Genomic DNA, 10,000 nt, shown 5'->3' with positions numbered 1-10,000 from the left:
GTGACCTTCAACGATGCGACTGCCACAAGAAGGATGCTGGACCTTAAGGAACTTCAAGTTAAGGGACGGCGGTGCGTCATCGTGGACCCGCAGGATCAGCAGGTGAAGCTACGGCTTCACTGGCTGCTGTATGGCGTTGCCGACGAGGACGTTCGGACGGCATTCGCGGCCTTCGGCAAGGTCGAGGAGGTGAGCCGGGAGCGATGGCGCGTCGAAGGCATGGCGACGAAGACCTCAACCACCAGGACTGTCATTCTGAAATTGAAAAGCGGCATGAAAGTGGAGGACCTGCCCCATCAGATCCGCGTCGGCGGCGAGTTGGCCTTGGTCGTCGTACCCGGTCGACCGATGCAGTGCCTGCGCTGCCACGGCACGGGACACGTCCGCCGTGAGTGCAGAGTCCCCCGCTGTACGTTATGCAGACGTTTCGGCCACGTCGACGCTGACTGCGTAAGATCTTATGCCACCGTAACAGGCCCAGTAACTTGCGACGTTGCGGCAGAGCATGTCATGGACGTGGCCGAGGCGGAGGACGCTGCTAAAGGAACGCTAGACGCGGCCTCTACAGCGACAGGCAGTGGGACGACGAGTTCGGCCGTAGACAGCAAGGTGGCTGAGCCTACCCTGAAGCCGAGTGGGACGGCACAGGTCACGACCGCTATGGGCCCGTCTACGCGGAGCAGGAGTGAAGACCCGCTCGACAACGGCACGACGGCGATGCAGCAGGACGGGGCCGTCCTTGACGGCGACCGGACTTCGACTCCTGGTGCCCCAGTCAAGCGCCCGCATGACCAGACTAAGGACCGCAACGACGGTGCGACCAGCACCAGCGAAGGACCACCGACAAAGACACCTCTTGGGAGGCGGACAAGCTTGAAACCGAAGCCGAATGTCCCACCTGAGAGAAAGCCTGCGGACAAAGTGCCGTCCACAAGCAACGCCGGGAAACCGGGCGGTCCCGGAGGCGGCTAGCCGAGGGCTAGTCGTGAACGGTAAGCACCATGCTCCGGGCCTACTATTCTCTTTAGCTCAACATGGCTCAGATACCGTCCCTAAAGATTGCCACTTTAAACGTGAGAGGGTTGGCGGCTAGTCGTAGGCAAAGTCAGGTCCTACGGTTGGTCACTGACCACGATGTCGACGTACTAGCCGTCCAAGAAACTAAGGTTGACGGGGAGGAGGAGACCGGGAGCATGGTGCGCCGTTTCACGACTAGGTATTTTGCGGTGGTAAGCCATGCATTAGGCACGGCTGGGGGGTGCATTCTTTTTGTGAAGAAACTGCCTGGACTGCAAATTCAAAGTACCTTTTCTTGTCAGTCTGGAAGGATTGTTTATTGCGATATTGTGTTGTGCGATTTCCAATTCCGCGTCATATGCGTATATGCACCCAATTCAGTTGAAGAGCGTGCCCGTTTCTTTTCGAACCTTTCGCAGTATGTTCGATGCGATACACGCGTTATGCTGTTAGGGGACTTCAATTGTGTAATGAGCGCTAGAGACAGAGTCAATAATACCGGTGTGCGTGACAGAAGCAGTGAAGTCTTGTCAAAACTAATTAGTGAAAATGAACTCGATGACGTATTTGAGTGTCTGGAAGGGGGGCGTGACGTGACTTTTACGCGTTTTCAGGGCAGTAGCCATGCGCGGTTGGACCGAATCTACATTTCGCTGGATATAATTCCAAGATGCCACGGTTATTCTGTAGTGCCCGTATCGTTCTCAGATCATTGTCTCGTAATATGTAATGTCGGTATAGGGAAACGCAAACATGAGTTTAATTGGGAGATGTGGAAAATGAATGCTTTGTTATTAAATGATGAATCTTTTGTAAAGGCAGTACGGGATGCCATTAATGAAATACGCGAAGATGCAGCTGAAACAATAGCGGAAAAATGGGAATGGTTTAAACAAAAAGTTAAAATGAAAGCCTTAGAAAGGTCAAGCTGCCTCAAATTTGAGAGGGAATATAAAGAAAAGGGTTTGCGTACACTACTTCAGCAGCTGATAACGCTTGAGTGCAGAGAGCCTGGTCAGTACAAAGACGATGTGCGGAGCGTCAAGGAAAAGCTTGAACAGTTCGACAAAGAACGTTATCAAGGTGCCATCGTGCGAGCACGAGCAGATGCATTAGCGGCGGGGGAGACACCCACAAAAAGGGCGCTTGGACTCGAGAAGGCGCACGGACGGCGAAACCATGTCGATAAGATTTTAATGAACGGGGTTGTTGTTGATGACAACGAAAGCATAGGACGCGCCTTCTTTCAGTACTACCAGTCGCTCTTTGCATTTCAGCCAGCGAATGTAGAGTGTTTCAAAGCCGATTTTCTTCAGCGGATGCCGAGGCTGGCAGATGACACTAAAGAAAGATTGGAAGGCAACATTACCGAGCACGAAGTTGAAAAGGCAATCGGCGATTTGAACTCGGGCAAGTCGCCTGGGCCTGATGGACTCTGTGCGGCGCTATATAAGGCTTTCAAAAGAGAACTGGCCCCACTGTTAGCAGATGTGTTTAATGAAGCGTACGAGAAGAAATTATTGCCCCCATCTTTTGGAAAAGCGCACACAATACTAATCCCTAAGAGTGATCAACCAGACAAACTCAGATTCGTGTCATCTTATAGACCTATATCACTAACAAACATTGATTACAAGATCTTTATGAAGATTTTAGCTGCGAGACTTCAAGGCGTCATCAAGGAAATTGTCGGAGACCACCAAACTTGCGGCATCAAGGGGCGGTCCATTTTTTCGAACATCCATCAGATGCGGTGCGTGCTGGAGTGCTGTGACGTCGCCGATGGTGGCGTTGCAGTACTTCAGCTCGATTTGGAGAAAGCATTCGATTGTGTCGCCCACGTTATTTTGTGTGCCATTTTGGATCATATTAATGTCGGTTCCATCACCAGTGAGGGCGTGGCCTTGGCGTACCAGAATTGCACAACAAGATTAATTGTCAATAAGTCTGTGGGGGCCCCCATTAACATCAGGCGTTCAGTACGCCAAGGCTGTCCCCTCAGTCCGCTGTTATTTGCCATCTACATTGAAGCAATGTGTGTAGTAATTAACGGAAATGACAAAATACGTGGTTTCAAATTAGCAGCGACAGAGGTGAAGTTGCTCGCATACGCAGATGACATCGCAGTGTGTTGCACAGACAAACCAAGTGTAACGGAAACAGTATCGGTAGTGAAATATTTCTGTGATGTCACGGGCAGTAGAATAAATTGGGGCAAATCCCTAGGCCTGTGGCACGGGAAATGGGTGTCTGCACCGGACAACTTCGCGAACCTCAGATGGGTCAAAACGCCGACGAGGTATTTGGGTGTTCCTCTCAATAGCTACAATAGTAGTGATGAATATTGGAGGAGCCAAGCCGAAGAAATGAAAGAAAAGGCGGACAAATGGAAGGGTGCGAAGTTGTCTATTTTTGCAAGGGCGACAGTATGTAATATGTTTTTTGTCACAAAGTTATATTATGTCATGCAAGCGTTGTATTGTTCGAGAGCAAATGTGCAAAGGCTGCACAGAGTGTTTGCTGTTTTCATCTGGGGGTCAACATGGGAAAGGTGCAGCAGAACAAATTTGTTTAGAAGAGTGAAGGACGGGGGTGTGGGTTTGGCTCATCTTTTTGTTAGACAACTTGTAAACAGATTCTTGTTTTTTCGCGATGTGCGCCATCCTTTTCTGCGTACCGTATGCCAGCTCAGGTTGAGCGGCGCTTTGCCGGCACATGTTGTTAGTACGGCAAGCCTTACCGGATCACTTCGTGGCTACATTAAGGAAGTGGTCGACAGCGTAAGATTTCTTTCTGTTAGATTTTCAATGGATTACCTTTGCGAAGTGACAAGGAAAAGACTGTATAAGGATGTGTGCGACATGGTTTTCCCAGTGCCGTTATACAGAGCCATTTACAGTGGAGGGCCAGGACTTGATGTACTTAAACGGGTAAAACGCATGGAGGTGCCACCAGGGGTAAAAACCTTTTTTTTTAAGCTTCACACCGGAACGCTCTCCGTGAAGACTTTCATGGAAGAGCGGGGATGTATCGTACCATGGGGAACCCATTGCTTGATCTGCAAAAAGCAGGAAACCATAGATCACGTTTTCTTGGAATGTTGGGAGGGCTTTTTTTTCTGGGATGTCTTAAAGCGAACCCTGAAAAAGGAGTTACCGGTGGACCCCCAAGGGATAAGGTATCTGACAATTAAGGATGATGACGGGGTTCCATATGATTTTATTATGTTAAACGCTCTCCACTGTATATGGCGGGCTCGCATGGCAGGGTACTATTGTGATCCTGACGCTAGGCCCGCTCGAGTTTATTTCAGAGAATGTATGTCGCGATTTATAGAAATACAGAAAATGCAACAATGTGTTCCGGAATGGCTGTGGAGGCTAGAACCTCTGACAGCCATGAAGGAATTTTAAGTTGACAACGTCTGCCCAATAGGGACAGACTGCTTTTGTTGTACGGTGTTACTCTTTTCTTTCTTTTTTTGATTGTATTGCAAGTGTAATACTGTAATGTGTTGAAACTGCATGTTCTGCGAAAAACCGGTAATAAATAAAAAAAAAAAAAAAAAAAAAATCGGCCATACCATGCTGAATACGCCGGTTCTCGTCCGATCCCCGAAGCTAAGCAGCATTGGGCTCGGTCAGTACTTGGGAGGGAGACCACCTGGGAACACCGGGTGCTGATGGCACACTTCTTTTTGCTTTTTTTTATTATTCCGTGTTTCTGTGACGTTTTTTTTTTGTGTGTGTGTGTGTGTGTGGGCAGCTGCTTTTACTGTTACTTACGTTCAACTGGAGCCTGCTGGTAGAGCCGACGCCGAAGTGTGAAACCAATATGCAGGCCACTACGCGATATTCTGCGCGGAATGACGGACGTAATGCTGCATGCAAAATTTAGTCGCACGAGCTTCTAACCGCTTCGCTATCACGCCCGCCCGCATACAGCTCAATGACAACTCGTCGATAAAGTGGCACATTGTGGGCTGCAACGCACGCATAATGCGCTCCCCCTCTTTCTTGTTTTTGTGAGCGAGCATGACTTACTTGCACGCACGCATGCAGCGAACATCCACAAACGGAGTAATCGACGTGTGCGTGTATTGTTCGCGGAAAGACTGCCGCGTACGTGATGGAGAAATACATTCACTGGGCGAATGCACATAGCACGATACAGGTGCAGTAGGAAACACAGCATCCTTGCCATCGGCCATACCATGCTGAATACGCCGGTTCTCGTCCGATCCCCGAAGCTAAGCAGCATTGGGCTCGGTCAGTACTTGGGAGGGAGACCACCTGGGAACACCGAGTGCTGATGGCACCCTTCTTTTTGCTTTTTTTTATTATTCCGTGTTTCTGTGACGTTTTTTTTTGTGTGTGTGTGTGTGGGCAGCTGCTTTTACTGTTACTTACGTTCAACTGGAGCCTGCTGGTAGAGCCGACGCCGAAGTGTGAAACCAATATGCAGGCCACTACGCGATATTCTGCGTGGAATGACGGACGTAATGCTGCATGCAAAATTTAGTCGCACGAGCTTCTAACCGCTTCGCTATCACGCCCGCCCGCATACAGCTCAATGACAACTCGTCGATAAAGTGGCACATTGTGGGCTGCAACGCACGCATAATGCGCTCCCCCTCTTTCTTGTTTTTGTGAGCGAGCATGACTTACTTGCACGCACGCATGCAGCGAACAACCACAAACGGAGTAATCGACGTGTGCGTGTATTGTTCGCGGAAAGACTGCCGCGTACGTGATGGAGCAATACATTCACTGGGCGAATGCACATAGCACGATACAGGTGCAGTCGGAAACACAGCATCCTTGCCATCGGCCATACCATGCTGAATACGCCGGTTCTCGTCCGATCCCCGAAGCTAAGCAGCATTGGGCTCGGTCAGTACTTGGGAGGGAGACCACCTGGGAACACCGAGTGCTGATGGCACCCTTCTTTTTGCTTTTTTTTATTATTCCGTGTTTCTGTGACGTTTTTTTGTGTGTGTGTGTGTGTGTGTGGGCAGCTGCTTTTACTGTTACTTACGTTCAACTGGAGCCTGCTGGTAGAGCCGACGCCGAAGTGTGAAACCAATATGCAGGCCACTACGCGATATTCTGCGCGGAATGACGGACGTAATGCTGCATGCAAAATTTAGTCGCACGAGCTTCTAACCGCTTCGCTATCACGCCCGCCCGCATACAGCTCAATGACAACTCGTCGATAAAGTGGCACATTGTGGGCTGCAACGCACGCATAATGCGCTCCCCCTCTTTCTTGTTTTTGTGAGCGAGCATGACTTACTTGCACGCACGCATGCAGCGAACATCCACAAACGGAGTAATCGACGTGTGCGTGTATTGTTCGCGGAAAGACTGCCGCGTACGTGATGGAGCAATACATTCACTGGGCGAATGCACATAGCACGATACAGGTGCAGTCGGAAACACAGCATCCTTGCCATCGGCCATACCATGCTGAATACGCCGGTTCTCGTCCGATCCCCGAAGCTAAGCAGCATTGGGCTCGGTCAGTACTTGGGAGGGAGACCACCTGGGAACACCGAGTGCTGTTGGCACCCTTCTTTTTGCTTTTTTATTATTCCGTGTTTCTGTGACGTTTTTTTGTGTGTGTGTGTGGGCAGCTGCTTTTACTGTTACTTACGTTCAACTGGAGCCTGCTGGTAGAGCCGACGCCGAAGTGTGAAACCAATATGCAGGCCACTACGCGATATTCTGCGCGGAATGACGGACGTAATGCTGCATGCAAAATTTAGTCGCACGAGCTTCTAACCGCTTCGCTATCACGCCCGCCCGCATACAGCTCAATGACAACTCGTCGATAAAGTGGCACATTGTGGGCTGCAACGCACGCATAATGCGCTCCCCCTCTTTCTTGTTTTTGTGAGCGAGCATGACTTACTTGCACGCACGCATGCAGCGAACAACCACAAACGGAGTAATCGACGTGTGCGTGTATTGTTCGCGGAAAGACTGCCGCGTACGTGATGGAGCAATACATTCACTGGGCGAATGCACATAGCACGATACAGGTGCAGTCGGAAACACAGCATCCTTGCCATCGGCCATACCATGCTGAATACGCCGGTTCTCGTCCGATCCCCGAAGCTAAGCAGCATTGGGCTCGGTCAGTACTTGGGAGGGAGACCACCTGGGAACATCGAGTGCTGATGGCACCCTTCTTTTTGCTTTTTTTTATTATTCCGTGTTTCTGTGACGTTTTTTTGTGTGTGTGTGTGTGTGTGTGTGGGCAGCTGCTTTTACTGTTACTTACGTTCAACTGGAGCCTGCTGGTAGAGCCGACGCCGAAGTGTGAAACCAATATGAAGGCCACTACGCGATATTCTGCGCGGAATGACGGACGTAATGCTGCATGCAAAATTTAGTCGCACGAGCTTCTAACCGCTTCGCTATCACGCCCGCCCGCATACAGCTCAATGACAACTCGTCGATAAAGTGGCACATTGTGGGCTGCAACGCACGCATAATGCGCTCCCCCTCTTTCTTGTTTTTGTGAGCGAGCATGACTTACTTGCACGCACGCATGCAGCGAACATCCACAAACGGAGTAATCGACGTGTGCGTGTATTGTTCGCGGAAAGACTGCCGCGTACGTGATGGAGCAATACATTCACTGGGCGAATGCACATAGCACGATACAGGTGCAGTCGGAAACACAGCATCCTTGCCATCGGCCATACCATGCTGAATACGCCGGTTCTCGTCCGATCCCCGAAGCTAAGCAGCATTGGGCTCGGTCAGTACTTGGGAGGGAGACCACCTGGGAACACCGAGTGCTGTTGGCACCCTTCTTTTTGCTTTTTTTTTATAATTCCGTGTTTCTGTGACGTTTTTTTTTTGTGTGTGTGTGTGTGTGGGCAGCTGCTTTTACTGTTACTTACGTTCAACTGGAGCCTGCTGGTAGAGCCGACGCCGAAGTGTGAAACCAATATGCAGGCCACTACGCGATATTCTGCGCGGAATGACGGACGTAATGCTGCATGCAAAATTTAGTCGCACGAGCTTCTAACCGCTTCGCTATCACGCCCGCCCGCATACAGCTCAATGACAACTCGTCGATAAAGTGGCACATTGTGGGCTGCAACGCACGCATAATGCGCTCCCCCTCTTTCTTGTTTTTGTGAGCGAGCATGACTTACTTGCACGCACGCATGCAGCGAACATCCACAAACGGAGTAATCGACGTGTGCGTGTATTGTTCGCGGAAAGACTGCCGCGTACGTGATGGAGCAATACATTCACTGGGCGAATGCACATAGCACGATACAGGTGCAGTCGGAAACACAGCATCCTTGCCATCGGCCATACCATGCTGAATACGCCGGTTCTCGTCCGATCCCCGAAGCTAAGCAGCATTGGGCTCGGTCAGTACTTGGGAGGGAGACCACCTGGGAACACCGAGTGCTGTTGGCACCCTTCTTTTTGCTTTTTTATTATTCCGTGTTTCTGTGACGTTTTTTTGTGTGTGTGTGTGGGCAGCTGCTTTTACTGTTACTTACGTTCAACTGGAGCCTGCTGGTAGAGCCGACGCCGAAGTGTGAAACCAATATGCAGGCCACTACGCGATATTCTGCGCGGAATGACGGACGTAATGCTGCATGCAAAATTTAGTCGCACGAGCTTCTAACCGCTTCGCTATCACGCCCGCCCGCATACAGCTCAATGACAACTCGTCGATAAAGTGGCACATTGTGGGCTGCAACGCACGCATAATGCGCTCCCCCTCTTTCTTGTTTTTGTGAGCGAGCATGACTTACTTGCACGCACGCATGCAGCGAACAACCACAAACGGAGTAATCGACGTGTGCGTGTATTGTTCGCGGAAAGACTGCCGCGTACGTGATGGAGCAATACATTCACTGGGCGAATGCACATAGCACGATACAGGTGCAGTCGGAAACACAGCATCCTTGCCATCGGCCATACCATGCTGAATACGCCGGTTCTCGTCCGATCCCCGAAGCTAAGCAGCATTGGGCTCGGTCAGTACTTGGGAGGGAGACCACCTGGGAACATCGAGTGCTGATGGCACCCTTCTTTTTGCTTTTTTTTATTATTCCGTGTTTCTGTGACGTTTTTTTGTGTGTGTGTGTGTGTGTGTGTGGGCAGCTGCTTTTACTGTTACTTACGTTCAACTGGAGCCTGCTGGTAGAGCCGACGCCGAAGTGTGAAACCAATATGAAGGCCACTACGCGATATTCTGCGCGGAATGACGGACGTAATGCTGCATGCAAAATTTAGTCGCACGAGCTTCTAACCGCTTCGCTATCACGCCCGCCCGCATACAGCTCAATGACAACTCGTCGATAAAGTGGCACATTGTGGGCTGCAACGCACGCATAATGCGCTCCCCCTCTTTCTTGTTTTTGTGAGCGAGCATGACTTACTTGCACGCACGCATGCAGCGAACATCCACAAACGGAGTAATCGACGTGTGCGTGTATTGTTCGCGGAAAGACTGCCGCGTACGTGATGGAGCAATACATTCACTGGGCGAATGCACATAGCACGATACAGGTGCAGTCGGAAACACAGCATCCTTGCCATCGGCCATACCATGCTGAATACGCCGGTTCTCGTCCGATCCCCGAAGCTAAGCAGCATTGGGCTCGGTCAGTACTTGGGAGGGAGACCACCTGGGAACACCGAGTGCTGTTGGCACCCTTCTTTTTGCTTTTTTTTTATAATTCCGTGTTTCTGTGACGTTTTTTTTTTTTTGTGTGTGTGTGTGTGGGCAGCTGCTTTTACTGTTACTTACGTTCAACTGGAGCCTGCTGGTAGAGCCGACGCCGAAGTGTGAAACCAATATGAAGGCCACTACGCGATATTCTGCGCGGAATGACGGACGTAATGCTGCATGCAAAATTTAGTCGCACGAGCTTCTAACCGCTTCGCTATCACGCCCGCCCGCATACAGCTCAATGACAACTCGTCGATAAAGTGGCACATTG

General features: G+C 50.4%; 8 non-coding genes and 1 pseudogene across 8 annotated transcripts; all 9 read left to right on the top strand.

Moving 5' to 3' along the window:
• Positions 1-4,586: 4,586 nt before the first annotated feature.
• Positions 4,587-4,705, top strand: LOC139058265 (5S ribosomal RNA; annotated as a pseudogene).
• Positions 4,706-5,215: 510 nt separating this feature from the next.
• Positions 5,216-5,334, top strand: LOC139058441 (5S ribosomal RNA). Its single transcript, XR_011513428.1, has one exon. It is a non-coding gene; the product is annotated as a 5S ribosomal RNA (ribosomal RNA).
• A 505-nt stretch (positions 5,335-5,839) lies between these two features.
• Positions 5,840-5,958, top strand: LOC139058440 (5S ribosomal RNA). The gene has a single exon (XR_011513427.1). It is a non-coding gene; the product is annotated as a 5S ribosomal RNA (ribosomal RNA).
• A 509-nt stretch (positions 5,959-6,467) lies between these two features.
• Positions 6,468-6,586, top strand: LOC139058056 (5S ribosomal RNA). Its single transcript, XR_011513221.1, has one exon. It is a non-coding gene; the product is annotated as a 5S ribosomal RNA (ribosomal RNA).
• A 499-nt stretch (positions 6,587-7,085) lies between these two features.
• Positions 7,086-7,204, top strand: LOC139058069 (5S ribosomal RNA). Its single transcript, XR_011513234.1, has one exon. It is a non-coding gene; the product is annotated as a 5S ribosomal RNA (ribosomal RNA).
• A 511-nt stretch (positions 7,205-7,715) lies between these two features.
• Positions 7,716-7,834, top strand: LOC139058054 (5S ribosomal RNA). The gene has a single exon (XR_011513219.1). It is a non-coding gene; the product is annotated as a 5S ribosomal RNA (ribosomal RNA).
• A 509-nt stretch (positions 7,835-8,343) lies between these two features.
• Positions 8,344-8,462, top strand: LOC139058053 (5S ribosomal RNA). Its single transcript, XR_011513218.1, has one exon. It is a non-coding gene; the product is annotated as a 5S ribosomal RNA (ribosomal RNA).
• Positions 8,463-8,961: 499 nt separating this feature from the next.
• LOC139058068 (5S ribosomal RNA) lies at positions 8,962-9,080 on the top strand. The gene has a single exon (XR_011513233.1). It is a non-coding gene; the product is annotated as a 5S ribosomal RNA (ribosomal RNA).
• A 511-nt stretch (positions 9,081-9,591) lies between these two features.
• On the top strand, positions 9,592-9,710 carry LOC139058052 (5S ribosomal RNA). The gene has a single exon (XR_011513217.1). It is a non-coding gene; the product is annotated as a 5S ribosomal RNA (ribosomal RNA).
• The last annotated feature ends 290 nt before the right edge of the window (positions 9,711-10,000 follow it).

The sequence above is a fragment of the Dermacentor albipictus genome, chromosome 3 (assembly GCF_038994185.2).
Source record: "Dermacentor albipictus isolate Rhodes 1998 colony chromosome 3, USDA_Dalb.pri_finalv2, whole genome shotgun sequence".
Classification (NCBI taxonomy): Eukaryota; Metazoa; Arthropoda; class Arachnida; order Ixodida; family Ixodidae; genus Dermacentor; species Dermacentor albipictus.
This window is presented reverse-complemented; position numbering and strand designations above follow the sequence as displayed.